This window comes from Podarcis filfolensis (assembly GCF_964270895.1).
Source record: "Podarcis filfolensis genome assembly, chromosome: 7".
Taxonomy (NCBI): Eukaryota; Metazoa; Chordata; class Lepidosauria; order Squamata; family Lacertidae; genus Podarcis; species Podarcis filfolensis.
In genome coordinates this window covers 65,927,450-65,944,704 of record NC_139603.1, presented here as the reverse complement: position 1 = coordinate 65,944,704, position 17,255 = coordinate 65,927,450, and the positions used below count along the sequence as shown (strand labels likewise).

General features: G+C 44.1%; 1 long non-coding RNA gene across 1 annotated transcript; it reads left to right on the top strand.

Moving 5' to 3' along the window:
• The first annotated feature begins 2,726 nt into the window (after positions 1-2,726).
• Positions 2,727-9,105, top strand: LOC310766854. The gene is made up of 3 exons (XR_014550463.1): positions 2,727-5,129; positions 5,993-6,951; positions 7,284-9,105. It is a non-coding gene; the product is annotated as an uncharacterized lncRNA (long non-coding RNA).
• The last annotated feature ends 8,150 nt before the right edge of the window (positions 9,106-17,255 follow it).

Genomic DNA, 17,255 nt, shown 5'->3' with positions numbered 1-17,255 from the left:
AAATAGCTTCCCCTCTCTCTTTCGTTACACGCAGTGCAAATAGTTTCTGTCTACACATTAAAGACCATCGGGGGCAAAGGGCAGGGGGAGTGTCCATCAGATTTTTTAAAACTGCCTGTCCTGAGTCAGTATCATCCTGGAAATCAAATGCTATTTGATTGAAAACGAGAAGCCCACTTTGATTTTATAAAAAAGATGGTTGTGTGGAGAGAAAGGGCTTTGAAGCCTAGAGACTGTTTGCTTTTCTTCCCCTTTCCCCCCAAAACATGAGATTTTCTTCTATCAGGTCTGACCCAGCAATACTATCAAATGCCAATCTAAATTCATAGGGAACTGTCTATATGATGACAACTCTAATAAACAGCTGAAGAGCTCTTGAGTTTTGTGCTTGCTACGAGGGGGGTGGGAGTGGGGGCAAGTTCCCTATCACAGCCATACCTGCAGACATGCAGCCCCACAGAAACTCTTCCTGTTAAGGGTCAAACTAAATGTGACATTAATTGCATGACTGCAATCAGCATGCACTTTTTTTCTTCTTACGTAAATAGCATCCTGGGAAGCCTTGTAACCATTAATGACATTTATCTTTCTTTGTCCCTTGTTTTAAATGCTAAAGCTTTGTTCTTTTTCTGGCTGAGGGACAGTGGGATTTTTAAAAAAGAAACACAGATGAATGTAGAAGTGGAACAGAATGGTATTGTGGACAGGGGGAGAGATTGAGTTTGGTGCAGATTTTAACATAAACCTATCCAATATGCTCTTCCTGAAACAATATGCAAACTGAAACACAACTGTACTTTGAAATTTGGCCTTCTCTGAATCTGTTGATGCAATTCTCCATCCCAAAATATGTGAGCACGGATGCATTTATTAGGGGAAAGTGTGCACAAGAATGCATATACTGGTGAAAACACACAAATGCATTGTATCTGAGGAAACTGCTTGCAGAAATGTGTAGAAATCATCCATCCCTAATTGAGAATGAACACATGTGAAAGCAGCATCGAAAGAGACTGCTCCGACCACCCCTCCTTGCTCTTAGTCCAGAGAAGAAGCCAAATTAACCTTCCCAGTGCTGTAGGGGGAACACGGCCTCATTTATTTAAGCAAAGTTCATGTGCGTGGCCACCATTCACCCCTATGATCCTACAAACAACATTTGCAAACATCTCAAAGAGCACACAGCAGGCTTTGATGCTAATTGGAATAAAAGATGAAATTCTACAAGCTCTGGTGGTTCTTGGACTCGTGTGACTTTGGGGGATGATCCGCATCAAAGGACTTGCCGAAATGAAGTTTAGTTTGGGTTGACAAAGAAAAGGCAAGATATATATGTAAAGCCAGGAAAACAAAGTGGCTTGGAATGGCAAGCACAACATAACACACAGATGTGACGCTGATACACAGTAAATTGCAGAAGCATGAAAGTAAATTAAATTGTGTGTTCCTGTCCCTGTCTTAGTCCCGGTTTGATTGGTGTAGCTTGCCATAGAAAGCTTCCTTGTTCATCTAGATTTGTAATTTCTCTGCGAAAAAGTACGTCTTTGGGGCCTGTAAGAAGCCAGAATGAAAGAACAGCTCTGCTGCATCTAAATATTGTGATGAGCATTGCTGCACTGCTTAGTGGCTTCTTGGCCACTAACGCTGAATGCTAATTAATAGGCAATCAAGGTTAACTTGCAATTCAGGTCACGCTTGCTTGCCAGGGAGTTGAGTCTGGTCTTTGTACCTGGGAGGGTGCGTGCCAAGAAAGGGCATGCCAGAAAGTCTCCTTTTATATTACTGGAGCTATGAGCTGCAGAAGAGAAAGAATATATGCAGTATATGGCACATTTCCCCCCTTGTGGCTGATAGCAACTCAGGTGGGGATAATCTGCATGTGTTAACTGTTTCCTGCCACGGCTCTGGTCCACACACCCCAGTTGATTTTAGGGAAGTTAATGACACTAGGGGAGCCAATCACAACTCTCCAGCATCACATGAAGTTTTGCCTTAACTGTAATTGGTTTAGCCAAAGCAAGACTGATGTGGGAAGGTAGCCCATCTAGGAGAAAGAAAACTCTGAGGTTTACTCTGTTGCCTTGCATCCAGGCCAGTGCAGAGCTAGGGAGCAGCTGGGAACCCTTGGAGGGTTAAGCCAGCCAACGGGCTCTGCCAGGAACTAGCTGTTTTTTTGTTTGAGTTTATAACTTTATTCTAACAAGACTCCCACCCTGGGCCTCAGACCAAGCTCTGCATGGACCTGCTTCTGACTATACACATTTGTGAGAAAGGTTTTGGGAGTAAATCCTGAGGAAAAACCCATACTCACTGCCTTGAGGGACATCTTCGGGAGAAGAAAAGGCCAAGGAGGAAACCCTACAAAAATCTGGAGTGGAGGCCCTAAGACGGATGGCATTTTCTATGCCTCCTTCCAGCAACTCCTGCAGCCCACCCGGTGCCAAATGTAATACTACTACTACTACTAATACTACTAATTTATTATTTATACCCCATCCATCTGGCTGGGTCCCCCCAGCCACTCTGGCAGCTTCCAACAAAACACTAAAATACAAAAACCAAATGTATTGCTCTGTTTTCCTTTGGATCGCAGCAGGGCAGCCCAGGACCTCCATACACACTGCCCAAGCTTGAGCCCTGGGGAGGTCAGTTTAGTGCTGCTAAAGCATCAACACAGCGCAGGAGGCAGCATTTATGAGTTATCAGTCTCTGCAGCCAAAGCAGGCGCTGTGATTCTCCGGTGGTTTGTTCCGGCAGCCTCCACAGTAGGCTACAGGTGTTTAGCCCTGTGGCGCATGGAAGGTGGTGATGGAAATGTGCTGAAGAGGCTGGAGCTGCTCAGCATGCGTCTTATCTCAGAACAAGTGATCCTAATCACATTAGATGATTAGAATCTGCACAGGGCTATAACTTTTGCAAACATGGTAAATATTTGCAGTAGGTCTGCTGATTGTTTGCTAGGGAGGATCTCTTTTTTATTTTCTTTTTGTATGAGCATAATCTCTCTTGAGTTTGTGACTGATTTCATCATTGACCCTCGTTTAAAGGCATGCAAATTTGCCACCCAACAGAAATTATTATTATTTCAATCTTATTTAACTTTTTTAAAAAAATAATCCAATTTATTATGGACTGCAATAATGATCATTTACATTTTAGACAACTGGGAAAAAGTTCAATTTAAGTGCTTAGCAAGTATGTTAATATTATTTGTCCTACCACCAACATTTTTGTATCGGAGCTGACATGAGAAATTATGCTCTCACATTTAAAATGCATCGCTACAATTTGCCATAAATTATCAAAAATAATTTATGTCAACACCTTTGTGTTATTTAATAACTTGAAGATTTAGATGGTCCTAAAATGGCCGCTCAACCAGTCCGGTGGTGGGAGACGTTTGCGGCCCGGTGTGCTGTTTCCCTGAAGCCACGCTGTCCTGCAAACCTTTGCTCCACTCCCCTGGCCATTGTGGAGGCTGCTGGGTTCCTACCAAACCCAGTGGGGGACGGGATGGGACGGGACTGCCTGGGCACAAAAAATCAGTTTTGCCTTAATCCTATTTCCACTGAGTTCAGTTCCTTTTTGCCAAGGCTTTGCTTTATTCAACTGTTGCAATTTTCAGCCTCCATGAGACTGACATGAAAGCTGTCATTTTGGGTTTGAAATAATTATGCGAACAAACATTCAGTTCCATATCATTTGGCATAAGAAATAATGAAATGGGAAGGGGTGGGGGGAAATTGACAGAAAGTTCCATAACACTCATTTTGGACCCTGTCTTTGGCTGTGCTGTTGCACGGAGTGTATGATGTGTTGCCTAAGGCAAACTATCTCCTTGTTAAGAAATCCACAAGCTACATTAAGCTACCAGCTGATCTTCTTAAAGAACCAAACCTAATTTCGAAGGCGGTGACATTTCTGCTGGTGTTTAGAATGAGCAGACTGATTTAACAAAGAAAATGTGCTTAAAAACCAAAAACTAAGGAGTTCATAGCGGGAAGGATTTCATAGCAGGGATACAAAATGCATTCAAGCCTTTAAAATTAGTTTTTTTTTTTGGGGGGGTGAGTACACAATTGATTGCAACTTGCAAATGAATTGATGGCATGAGGAGAGGCAGCAGAGGAAGGTGATAATGATCACTTGACTAACTTTTCTAATAATCCTACTGGGGAAGATATTGCATTAATACTGTCCAGCTGTGAGCAGGGAAGCAAAGGTTACGGAGCGTCTTCTCTTTTCAAAATCTCAGGAAAATAGAAGAGAAGAGAGATGGGGTGTAAAGTTTATGAAAATTCTAGTTCTAAGAATTAACAAATGAGAGTGAATGAGGCGCGATCCCACTTCTCGAATAACCATGGGAGGCTGCAAACATTAACCTTTCTTTTCCAGAGCACCCCAACTGCAGAATTTTACAATAGTTGCAAACTCACCAACGTTGGCCCTCAAAAGTCAGCACCTAAAGCCTCTCCTCCTTACAGAGGGGAGGAGTTGTGAGCGGGAGCCGTTTCCCGCGTTGGCAGGGGGCGTTTTGGCCCCTACCCAGCTATCCCGGCTGCCGCGCCACACCCCCGGGCAGCCAACCAATCAGGTTGAGGCTTGGAGGCGAGGTTTAGCCACTCAAACGCGGCCGCGGCAGCGCTTCCTGTTCATTCTGCTGCTGGTTTTCGTTGGGGATCATGGCACGACCCCCAGTGACATCAGGGGGAGCTTTCAGTTGTATTTGCATCAACAGGCTCCTCCCACTGGTGGTTAACCCTTGATAGACTCACCCCTCCCCGAGGGGGTGGAGTCACGCTCTGTTGTTTTATCCAATGCCTAAGCCAATACCTCTCACATGCTGTAATCAATAAAGTTGTGGCCTTTTTTAGTCCATTAACCTAATATACTGTGTCCATGTGTCTTTCTTATTCTCAAGCGGGTGGCGGGTCCTTGAATCACAACTGCAAATCAGGTGGAGAAACACTCCAACATATTCAGGAACATTTGCTATCTGGATAGGCATCACCACCAGTCGCTACTGCACACTGGGATGGAGAGGCCCAGGGGCAAGGCATCAGTGTGGTGCAACTTCCGGCTATAGAACTGGAATGTATGTAGCCATGACTCAGCCAGAGGGAGGTCAGGTAAGTGATGCAGCCCTGCCGTGCTGTCCATCACTGCATGCAAGGCCAAATTTTATGTGAATAATGTAATCTCTAGTTTGGCCCCTAATAGGAGGTGCAAAGGGACGCGGGTGGCGCTGTGGTCTAAACCACAGAGCCTAGGATTTGCCAATCAGAAGGTTAGCGGTTCGAATCCCGGTGACGGGGTGAGCTCCCGTTGCTTGGTCCCTTCTCCTGCCAACCTAGCAGTTTGAAAGCACAAAGTGCAAGTAGATAAATAGGTACCGCTCCGGTGGGAAGGTAAATGGCGTTTCCATGTGGCGTTTCTGGTTCGCCAGAAGCGGCTTAGTCATGCTGGCTACATGACCCGGAAGCTGTACGCCGGCTCCCTCGGCCAACAAAGCGAGATGAGAACCGCAACCCCAGAGTCATCCACGACGGGACCTAATGGTCAGGGGTCCCTTTACTTTTAGGAGGTGCAAAAAAGCGTTTTAGTGGGAATTTTGCAAGAGGGAGGCCGAAAGGCCCCACAGGCTGGGGATTTATCCTTGCCCTGGACGTGGGGCCAAGCACTGCTATTGGTCAGTTGGTCCTATGCCCAGGGGGATGCTCTCTGGTTCCTGCCACCATCGGTCAATTTGGCGGCAGAAGGACGATCCGGCCTGCAATAGGCCAGTTCACAGAGGAGGCCTGGGACCTGCTGCACTCTTCACTTGTGATTCTCAGGAACTGGTATTCAGAGGTATACTGCCTCAGACAATGGAAGCAGCCAAACAAACATTTATTGAACTGGTATATATTTTACAAACTATTTGGTAAGTCCGCCTATCCTTAAACAAAACAAAGGTGTTGCATATTCACCTGAATTCTTATTTCCTTTGCAGATTTGAATCTCCCTGTCTCAAAGCTGAAAGAAGTCACTGGAGCAACAGCAGAAAAAAACACACAAATTGATTCCTTGTATTATCTTGCGCAAATCAACATAGAGGAGATGTATCTCCCCCTCATTTAATTCTGTTTTCTTTCTAAAGGTCAGCTTTTGAAATGAATGTGAATTCTTTCTCATCTGACTATAATTATTTAAGGCTTAACAACAAATCTATTCTTACAGTCTCTTTTGTCTTGGGTTTGAATTGCTTGCTGTTAAATGAATTGCTTATCAGGTTTCTTTTTTCTTATTCTGCAAATCATATGTGCACTGCTGTCAGACTCCTGTCTATTAATTGGTGGAACTGAGATCTGAATGCAGATGGTAAACCTATTAATAAATGATGGTTGGGGAAATACTTATTGATTCATACAGGAAAAATTATATATACATACTTCTGCGTCGTTTTGGATAATGTGGGATTTTAATCCTTCATTGATTTTTCTTTATTTGCAAATTAAGCTTAAAATACGTATGCTGTAATAGAAAAAAAAATTGCCCTGGGTTGCAGTTGCTCAGTTTTGAGGAATAAAACATACCAACAATATTTTCATTAAGGCAGCAAATTAAACAATAGTGAGATCGAGCACGTTTTGACTTTTGCACAGATATAGATCCAATTTGTTTATTACATTTAGGCTGCAAACACACCACACACTTAAAGTTTCCCATTGAAATCAAGGATTGTAGTTTGTTAAAGGTGTTGAGAAATGTAGCTCTATGAAAAGTAAAGTGCAATGCCCAGAATTCATTCTCTCTCTCTCTCTCTCTCTCTCTCTCTCTCTCTCTCTCCCTCCCTCCCTCCCTCTGTCTGTGTGTATGAGGGAGAGCATCCTTTAAATGTGTTTTCAATATATGCTGTGTACATGCTACTTTCCCCACTCTCAATTTTAACCCCCACAGGTACTCTGTGAGGTCAGCAGCGGAGCAAGCCAATTGGGCAAGGTATGTACCTTGCGCCTGGAAGAGGGGCCAGCCACCAACAGGGCACCGTGGGACCTCCGAGGAGCCTGTCTGCCTCCTCCCACTCAGCTGCCCTACAGCTGAGGGGGAAGGCAACAGACGGACTGTTTGGGCAGCGCGGAGCCTGCGGGTGCTCAAGCCACTGCATCACTCCCAGGAGAGATGCATGGCTCGGGCGCGCTGCAGGCCCCGTGGTGAGTGCCGCCCACCATTTTGTCACCCCTTTTAGTGAGGACACCTGGGGTGAACTGCTACTGCACCCCCTTGCTACGCCCCTGTGTGAGGTATGTTCAGCTGAGAGATGATGGCTGCCCCAGGATTGCCAGATCAGTTTTATATTTGAGTGGAAATTTGAACCCTGACCTTTTCAGTCCTTATCTGACTCTCTGACCACTCTGCCACCATGAAACATAAACATATTGGGTTGTATCCAACTAAGTTGTCCCACTAATGCAAGGACTTCGGCCTGTGCAGTGGGACTCCCTCTCTCTGTATAACCCCCACCCTAAATCTGATAAGGGGGGTTGAGGGGAAACCCAGAAAAGATGTTTCTAGGGAGGGGTGCGCTTGTGAGTTGAAGGTGCTCTGTATGTGTGTTATTTTAATAGTAAAATAATTACACAGTAGACATATGGGAAACCTTTCAGGCAGTCTAGCAGTTTTTCTCTGGTTTCTGGCTCTGATACTCTGAGTTAGAAATAAATAAAATAAAAGCTGCAGCAACTGAATGTGCGAAGGGTTTAAGACTCCTCTTGGTCAGTCTTTTGTACGGTTGGAATATACCCCCTCTCATCTTGCTCTAGCCGCTCCTCAGTGTGGGTTTCTGTGACATGATACAAACTCAAGAAATAATTGGTCACAATGCAAAACTATAGTTACTTAGGGTATTAGAATCAATACCGTTCGGCAAGTCATGGTTTGTGAGTGACCAGCAAGCAGGAACTGATATTATGGTTTGAAGTTGCTTGGTATTACAAACCAAACCGTTGTTTTGGGGACCTTAAAGGCCACTTTTGGGGATAGCATCAAGGGGAAGCGGGAAACCATGGTTTGTCTGTATGCTTAAAACACAAATCATGGTTTGGTATCCACAGTTGATTCAAAGCACAATTTTGTGTTGCATCTAAACCACCAGTTTTTAATAGGTTACATTTCAGTGGGATCTGCCCAGCTATAGGTGCAATCCTACACTGTGGAGACATAAAACATAAGATTTGTTCTGGTGAGCTACAGTTCTCTTTCAAAGAAGATTAGCTTTTCAAATGAGATTAGCGGTTTTAAGCCTGATCTCTGCCTGCAAAGTAAAGATATCATTTCTGAAGCTACATGCCTTCTGCATGAGGAATTTACACAGAATTCTCATGTTAGAAATGAAGAAGCCCTGGAAGCCGTACATGCTGAAAATAGAAATCACTGTGACCCCCCCTCAGTAAACCTGCCCCCCAGAATGCTTTTTTTTTGTTTAGATTGAGCCTTATCACTCTTGAAAGTGAGCTCTGTCACTGCTAGAGACCTGCACCGATAAGGCTGCAGAGACTCTTGTGCTAAAAAAGAAATAAAGAAATCAGCACAAGAAATCTGCAGAAGGGAGATAGGCCAGGCCAGAGAGCAGATACCATCAGCTCCTGACAGAACCATCATCAGCCTGAGAGAACTGTTGGGTCAGCCCCTCTCTCTTTCCCTCTCTGGGCCTACTTACACCTGCTTACTCTGTCTCCAGTGCAAGCCAAGCCTACCCTCCAACATTTCTCTGATTAAAATAGGAGCATCCTATTCCATAATCATATTAATAATAATAATTTTACTATGTATACCCTGCCCGTCTGACTGGATTGCCCCAACCACTCTGGGTGGCTTCCAACATACAGTGGTACCTCGGGTTACATACACTTCAGGTTACATACGCTTCAGGTTACAGACTCCGCTAACCCAGAAATAGTGCTTCAGGTTAAGAACTTTGCTTCAGGATGAGAACAGAAATCAGGCTCCGGCGGCGGGGCAGCAGCAGCGGGAGGCCCCATTAGCTAAAGTGGTGCTTCAGGTTAAGAACAGTTTCAGGTTAAGTACGGACCTCCGGAATGAATTAAGTACTTAACCCGAGGTACCACTATATATGAAAGCCTAATAAAACATTAAGCATTAAAAAAACTTCCCTATACATGGCTGCCTTCAGATGGCTCGGGGGTTGGATAACATTATACCCTCCAACATTTCTCTGATGAAAATAGGGAAGTCCTAAGGAAAAGTGGGACATTCTGGGACCAAACCAGAAACCGGGACGGCTTCTGTAAATCCGGGACCGTCGCTGGAAATTAGCGACACTTGCAGGGTCTGCAACTGCTGATTTGGGAAGCAGTATATACACAAGGTTCTTATGAAATGCTGCATTTTGATGCATTTTCCCCCCATCTTTGATCTGAACTGAGAAAAAGAACAACCTGTGTTTTAAGCCCGTAATGCGTACAAAGTCTGCATGTCTTGAGGGAGGGCAGAAGCAAGGGAGACCAGGCCAGTGGAACACGTGCTATCAAGTGGCGAATGGGAAGCAACGCTGGGCTTCTCCTACCCTTGTTCCCAGTGTAGATGTTTATTCCCACAGCCCTTGTTCCTGATGTAGATCTTCAATCACCACTTCTTCTCTGGAAGAAAAATAAATTTATGCACTTCTATCATGTTGCTTCTTACTTGCCTTTTCTCTAAATTACGAATCCCCAAATGTTGTCACCATTCCTCTCAGGGGAGTCGTTCCATCTCCTTCAGCCATTTCAAGTTCTCGGTGAAATCAGATGAACAGTAGTTACAAACCAGTAGCCATACATTGTGGGAAGGATTCAAGTTTAGGTTTGCACAGTTAAGTGAGTTAAAGTGCTCTGTTGTCCTAGCACAACAAATCCACTTTTTAAAAAAAGAATTGGTCTTTTTGCAGCTAGGAAAGTGATGGGGAAATGCATTGAAAAATGTGTAATAAACAAATCACTAACAGGAAGATGTATAAGGACCTTGCAATGAAGACCAGGTATAATCTAACCTTTGCATAATCTTTGTGTGAGCAAACCATGCTGAATAAACAGGTCTTTTTGAATGGCCCTTTGTTGCAAACTCTCCATGGACCCCTCCTTTCATACTGTGTCTTATTTAGGTGTCATAATTCTGTTGTGACTTTATCAGAGCCTCGAGTCCAAAAGAAAGGGAAATTTGTTTGGAAGACCATTACATAACTGAGTGTGGTTGGGGTATGCGAATGGGTAAAGCAGCTGGGATCTGTGACGGAACCTTTGTGATCCCGCTGTGATCATCCTCTCCTATATGGAATTTTATAATTGGAATTGTAGGAAAAACATAAATTAAAATGATGACAAATGATTTACCTCGCCTTTTATGTTGTTGCTTCCTGGAGTTTTATATCATGGCTGTGCAAAAGCTCTATTTACCAAACAGTGGGTAGCCTGTGTCCATTAAAAGTAATAATCCTATGTACTATTTTTTTGTTTGTTTAAAAATTAATTTTCCCTCATGAAATTGGAGACCTTGCATAGTAACAATATGACCTTTTAAAATTAACCCACTTTTTCTTACGTCTTTGTTTGTTTCTTCTTTGAGTTTGCACTTTAGGATTTCTAAGGAATAAGTAATCCTAATCTTGAATCCTGGTGATGAAAACTATATTATGGAAATGTCTGAATCACTTACTGTGATATGTAGATCAAAGATTGGGCAAAGTGCTATGAATAGTGAATGCTGGAAATTACTTTGAACCTGTCACAGGCCAGCTGGCAAAAGAGAATGGCCCGAATCTGTGACTGTGGGGAAAAACTGGAATTTTGAAAAGATGTACTAGAGAAACCCGTTTTGGCTGGGAAAAATGGTCCTCCCTCATCCCCAGGGAAAATGTGCTTTAACCACTGTGGGACTGGAGCAGAAATATTTAAAAGGAGATAGATAAATAGATGAAATGCTAAAACATTATGTAAGATTAATCATAGGATCATTAGGCAAGTATCTCAACACTGAAGAAGTACTTTTACATTAAATTCTATTGCTTTAATTTTTTAAAAAAGATTGTACCATTCAGGTACAAAGGTGATTGGCTGTTTTCTCTCCATAATTACTAAATAGGTCCATTGGACATTAAGTTGCAGACTCTTGAATTTCAGCCAAAACTGGGTTTTATAATTCTTTAATGTCTACAGTGCAGCTGGATAATGTTAAGTTTACACATGCCCAGAGTCTAATGCATTTATCTGTTCCAAAATTGATTCTCATTTTTGCCATTACTCTTATTGGACTGTGTTAAATAATAAACAGCCAGGTGTCAGCAATCTGAACAATGATGCCTCTGCTAAATCTTCTGTGGATGAAGGTGCACCTGCCAGACATATTTCCAAGAAGACACAATAATTTATTCTGGTTAAATTGCTTCTGCACAAGACTAATTAGATGCATAAAGAAAAGGAAGCTGGAATCCTTGGTGCCTGATGCAGCTCTTGGATCAGGCCTTCCAGGTAGGGATTTGTAACTGCACAAAAGCTCTTGTTGCTTTCAGCAGAGTTGTTTAAGCTCCAGGCACCACAATGGTGGCAGTTTCAGTATTACTGGTAAACTTGACTTTAAATGAGGGGTGGGAAATCTGTGGGCCCCCCCGCTCTTATTGGCCACAGCCAGTGTGGTCATTGGTCAGGGATGATGGGAGCTGGAGCCAAACAACATTTGGAGGGCCACAGGTTCCTGGTTTAAATAGTGTTTTTTATTTGGAATTAAGTGCCCAGTCCTCACACACAAGGGTCTCTTCTTCTTCTTTGGCGATGACTCGTAGCCGAGTAAGATTACAGATAGGTAGCCGTGTTGGTCTGCCATAGTCAAAACAAAACAAAATTTTTTTCCCCTTCCAGTAGCACCTTAAAGACCAACTAAGTTAGTTCTTGGTATGAGCTTTCGTGTGCATGCACACTTCTTCAGATACACATCTGAAGAAGTGTGCATGCACACGAAAGCTCATACCAAGAACTAACTTAGTTGGTCTTTAAGGTGCTACTGGAAGGAAAAATTTTTTTTGTTTTGTTCCGAGTAAGATTGTCTTCCATGAACACGGTTTTAACAGTCTGTAAGTGACTGTGGAGGCCAGTTCTGGATCCACACGTCCTTCCACAGTGGGGACGTAGGTTTCCGGGTGGGAGTTGATCATGGTGAGAGTTTGCCAAATGTGCCTTCCTCTTAGCACGTTTCTCCCTTTCGTCCTGAGTTTGAGTGTCTTCAAAGCCCATGACACCTTTGGTAAAGGCTGTTCTCCAATTGGAGCACTCACATGCCTGTGTTTCCCGGTTGTCGGTGTTTATACTACATTTTTAAAGATTTGCCTTGAGAGAGTCTTTAAACCTCTTTTGTTGACCACTGGCATTCCGCTTTCTATTTTTAAGTTTGGAATAGAGTAGTTGCTTTGGAAGACGATAATCAAGCATCTGCACAACATGACCAGTCGAACAAAGTTGATGTTGAAGAATCATTGCTTCAACACTGGTGTTCATTGCTTCTTCTAGTACACTGGCATTTGTTCGCCTGTCTTCCCAAGTGATGTGTAAAATTTTCCAGAGACACCGTTGATGGAATCTTTCAAGGAGTTGGAGATGGCGTTTGTAAGTGGTCCATGTTTCACAAGCATACACTAAGGTTGGTAGTACAATAGCTTTGTACACAAGCATTTTTGTTTCCCTGCAAATGTCCCAGTCCTCATGTCCCGCTCTACATGAGCTGAGGCACTGCCTTGACAGTGCTTAGGTGCTATGTGGCACCACACCCAATGTGACTCTTTCTGTGGTCAAATTCAAAACTGCCCCCTTTTCATCTGCTCTTACAGCATACACACTATATGGCAGAAAACTGGTCTCAGACTCTACTACCAAGGCAAGTGCCCATGACTTACATTTCCAATATATGAAATACTGATGATCCGCTTAATGAGCCATTGATGAACACTGTGAACAACTGAGCCATGGCAATGCTACAGAGAGGGCTCCTTTGCCTGTAATTTCATATCAGTTTCTTAGGAATGTTCCTCTGGAATGGAAGGCTGAATCTAAGATGCACTAGAAGTAAAAAGGTCATTGCCTTGAGTCCTGTGTGTATATCCCTATAAATGTATGAAATCTTGAGAGTTTCAAGTTAAGTGGGCTTAAGAGACTTCTCCATTACAAGTTAATGCTTTCTGTCATAATTGTAGCCTAGAGACTGGACTTTTCCAGAAAGACCCTAGGCTGGAATGGCAGAAACATTATTAGTGACTGCAACTGGGTGGAGGGAAGTGCCCTGGCTTGAGATGTTTTGGGCTAGAAGAAAGGATCAAGACAGTTGAAGTTGAGGAACAGCGTAGCCCAAGGTCTTACATGCTTTAGAAGCAGGAAAGGGGTCTTCAGACCCACTGCCTAAGGCAATCTGGGATCGCTTCCCTATGCATCTCAGAAACGTCCTTTGCCCCTTCCAAGCAGGGAAGTGAAATCATGGCCCAGCAGTCAGAAGGAATAAGAGTGGAACAACACGGGATAGGGAGTCTGCCAGAGGCATATGTTTGAATCCTTTCTTATGGGCACAATTGATTGGGAAATAATAATGCTTCCTTTCTTGGCCTCCTCTGCTTGCCTCTGTGCTGAAAAGGACATAGATGAAAGGTGACAGAGGAAGGCACAAACAATATGAGAAGCCTCAGACTAGTCCTTAAACAATATGGAAATGAATGGAAGATAACGGCATTGAAATCCCGAGGCAGTCACAAACTGTGGACTTAGCAAAGTACAGAGGTTGCCTATGCATTTTAACATACCAGAAATCCTTGGCTGGTTTCCAGAGTATGGTAGTAGTCACCAAGGACATTTTTATGATCGACATAGTGTTATCCTACACTGTTAAAGCCAGCAGATTGTGGTAGGAGTTTCCATAGTTTTACTCTGGCAAGTTTTAACTCTGGCTAGTGGCATAAAACAAAATAAGCAACTATCTCCCAAGTTGTTGTTTTACTTCCTGGTTGGTTGTCATGGAAACCTTTGCAATGGCCTACTTGCCAAGGGAGGAAAGGGGAGGCCTGTAATCACATTTCTGAGTTTTAGAGTAGCAGGCGGGTCTGTTGAACCTCCCTCGTGTCGTCTGAAGAATTCTGTTGGGAGTGCAATCCTATGCACGCTTACCTAGAAGATGGGCCCCATTGAATGTCATAGGACTTACTCTGGAGTAGACCAGCATAGGACTGCAGTGTTGGATGTTTAGCTGGCCAAGGTTGCTGTGTTTTGACAGCGGCAGGCCAGGGCTTGTCTCCAGAGATCAATATAGCTAATTTGACAAATCTGCCTTTAATAAACAATCCAGGATATGGCGAACGGGCAAAGTTTCAGAAGAATGGGCTGGAAGAGCACTGTCAATTTGGCTTTTAGCCATTGTGAGAAAGGAAGGTGTGTGTGTGTGTGTGTGTGTGTGTGTGTGTGTGTGAGAGAGAGAGAGAGAGAGAGAGAGAGAGAGATGTATCAGCATTTGACCTACCTGTGACCTCAGGTCCACGTGCTTCAGCCCCCCCCATCCCAAAACCAAATGAAGTGATAACTGTAGCTGGTCAATAATCCCAGATTTAACTGGCCCATGAGACACCAGCATTTGTGTCCTGTGGGTGATATCTAAATTAGATGGCAGTCAGGTATGTGTACACTGGCGCGGTCATTAGAGTGGGCAGATGTGCACAGCTAATGGCTTACCGAGAGGATTGCTACAGGGGGAATTCCTTGAGAAGCTGCAGCAAAAGTCGCACTTACAGTCAGAAAAGGTCCTTTTTTTCTCTCCAAAGCATCATTTAACTGCAACGAAACACATGGTTGAATAAACAAAAACAAAACAGAAACCTTGCACCACAGGGTTCGTTTTAGATGTGGTTTTTAATCTTTATATGTGCCTCTTGGGTTGTAAGGTCATCCAAAAACTAGCGGGCTGTTTTTCCTCTCCCCCCTTTCTTCTACACCAGCAAATACCGAGGACTTAAACCACGAGATTTGGAGAATACTGTGGGGTCCTATTCACGGCTGCACTCACACTTTACACATGTAAGCAGAAATGCCCACAATCTCATTAGACCGCTGAAAACTCGCCACAGTTACAAAGAAAACTAAATGCGCTGCTGACCTGCGTGCCAGTATCTATGCAAATCTGAAGCAGAAGCTGAGATTTATATATGCTTTACATACCCCCGAGGAAATACCTATTTTATAGCACTGATGGAGCAGATGTAGTTTTCTCTGTGAAATGTGAGTGGAATCTAATCAGGGTCGGTGGTGGTGGGGGAGAGAGAAGCGCTCTATGTATTCGAAACAAGCAAATGCCTACGCCACCCCTTAAACCTGCTGGCACATCGGAATGGATAGAAATGCCATCTCTGAACTAATTAGGCGCTTTATTGTATACCACGGCTATACATTTGCATGCCTGCCTTAGCAGAATCTTATTCCCTTCCAGCTGCACTGAAGAGACAAAAATAAATCTTACATTTTGATGGTATAATTGACAGCATGACAAAGTTTCCAGCACGAGACGGCACAGTCCCTTTGGAAATATTTGAAAATGGAGGTCCGGTAATTTCTCTCTCCCCCCCCCCCCAATTTCTATTTTACAGCTATGCAAGTTTTTAAAAAAGGGGTGGGGAAAAACAAGCACGCAAGATGGCTTTGGGGGGGAAAACCCCATCCCTAATAGAGCCAGTTACAGCAATCAACAGTCTGCTATTGCTGAGATACATCTGTGCGTTTTGCAATTGGAAAGTGATTATTATGCTTCAGACACTGAGCTCATGGACTTCTGTTTAACTGTTTTATTGTCGTGCCATCAAAAATCCTCCATACCTGGCACGGTTAACATCTGAGCAATCCTAAACATTCTAAAATTAGATGTATATTCAGAAGGTGTTTGAATACCTCCTGGAGCACAGGCAGGGGCAATTATGTACAGGTCCATGAATAAAACATCTTTTTGAGGGCATAAGCAGAGCAGAGGCATTGGTGGAAAAGAATAGAACATATGCAACGATGAATCAAGAAGGAAATTTGTCCTTAATTTACACCCCACACAGGATCACTGTACTTGGAAAGAAGTAGAATTATTCTCAGCAACACCCAGCGAAATGCAAACAAAGTTACAGTGCAGAGATTTTAATCCATAGATATCTATGCCACCTGCAAATGGGAGCAGGGAAGAATGGCAAACTACCACTGATCCTTCAGTGAATGGATCCGAGGAGACAGATGGCCGAGGGGTTATGCTGACAATCAGTTCAAAGAGCCCCACAATGGTCAGGGCCAGCTTAGGATTGGAAGGTCCTGGGCAAAGTGCCTTCTAATAAGCCACCACTTAAATTAATGGGTCCCAGTTGGAACAGTACTCCAAGACTGGCTGGGAGCCACCATTTTAACTCCTCGCAACACACAAAATTGCTTAGTGACTATCTATCTATCTATCTATCTATCTATCTATCTATCATCTATCTATCCAGTAGTGTCACTCCAGAGCATTGTGGGAAATTGAAAGGCTGGCATACCCAGCTGCCCAGTGTGGAGGGCCTGGTGAAGGTGCTAGGATGCCAGGTTCTGATGCTGAGACTGACTTTGGCATTTTAGTCCCCCCTCATCCTGCTTCGTCTATCAGCGGTTCTCAACCTGTGGGTCTCCAAATGTTGTTGGACTACAACTCCCATCACCCCTGAGCTCTGGCCTTGCTAGCTAGGGGTGATGGGAGTTGTAGTTCAACAACATCTGGGACCCACAGGTTGAGAAATGCTCATCAGTTTCCTAAGAGTATCTTTCCCTTTGCAGGCTGAGAACTAGTGTCACAACATGGCACAAGACTTGAGAGGGAATGTCACCCTTTATTATTGGGGGAAGAACCATAGCTTAGTGCTAGTGGATTTTCTTTTCATGTAGTGAGTCTGTGGTTCGATCCCCAGCATCCCTGCACAGGAGACCCTTGGACAGTGGCGGAGCTTCATGCTCTGGCACCGGGGGTGGGGGGGGTGGGGTGGAGAGCAGGTGGGGGCAGGGCTGATGTGTGTCCAGGGGATGGGGCGCACCGCCTGCAGGGACGTGGCACCCAGTGTAGGCGGGGGGGGGGGCAGCTGCAATGGCACCCCACTGGGATTGCGCTGCCGGGGCGGTGCGCTCCCCCCCCCCACTCCTCTTCCTCTGCCAGTGCCCTTGTATGAAACCTTGGAATTTCACTGCCAGTCAGCACAGACAAAACCC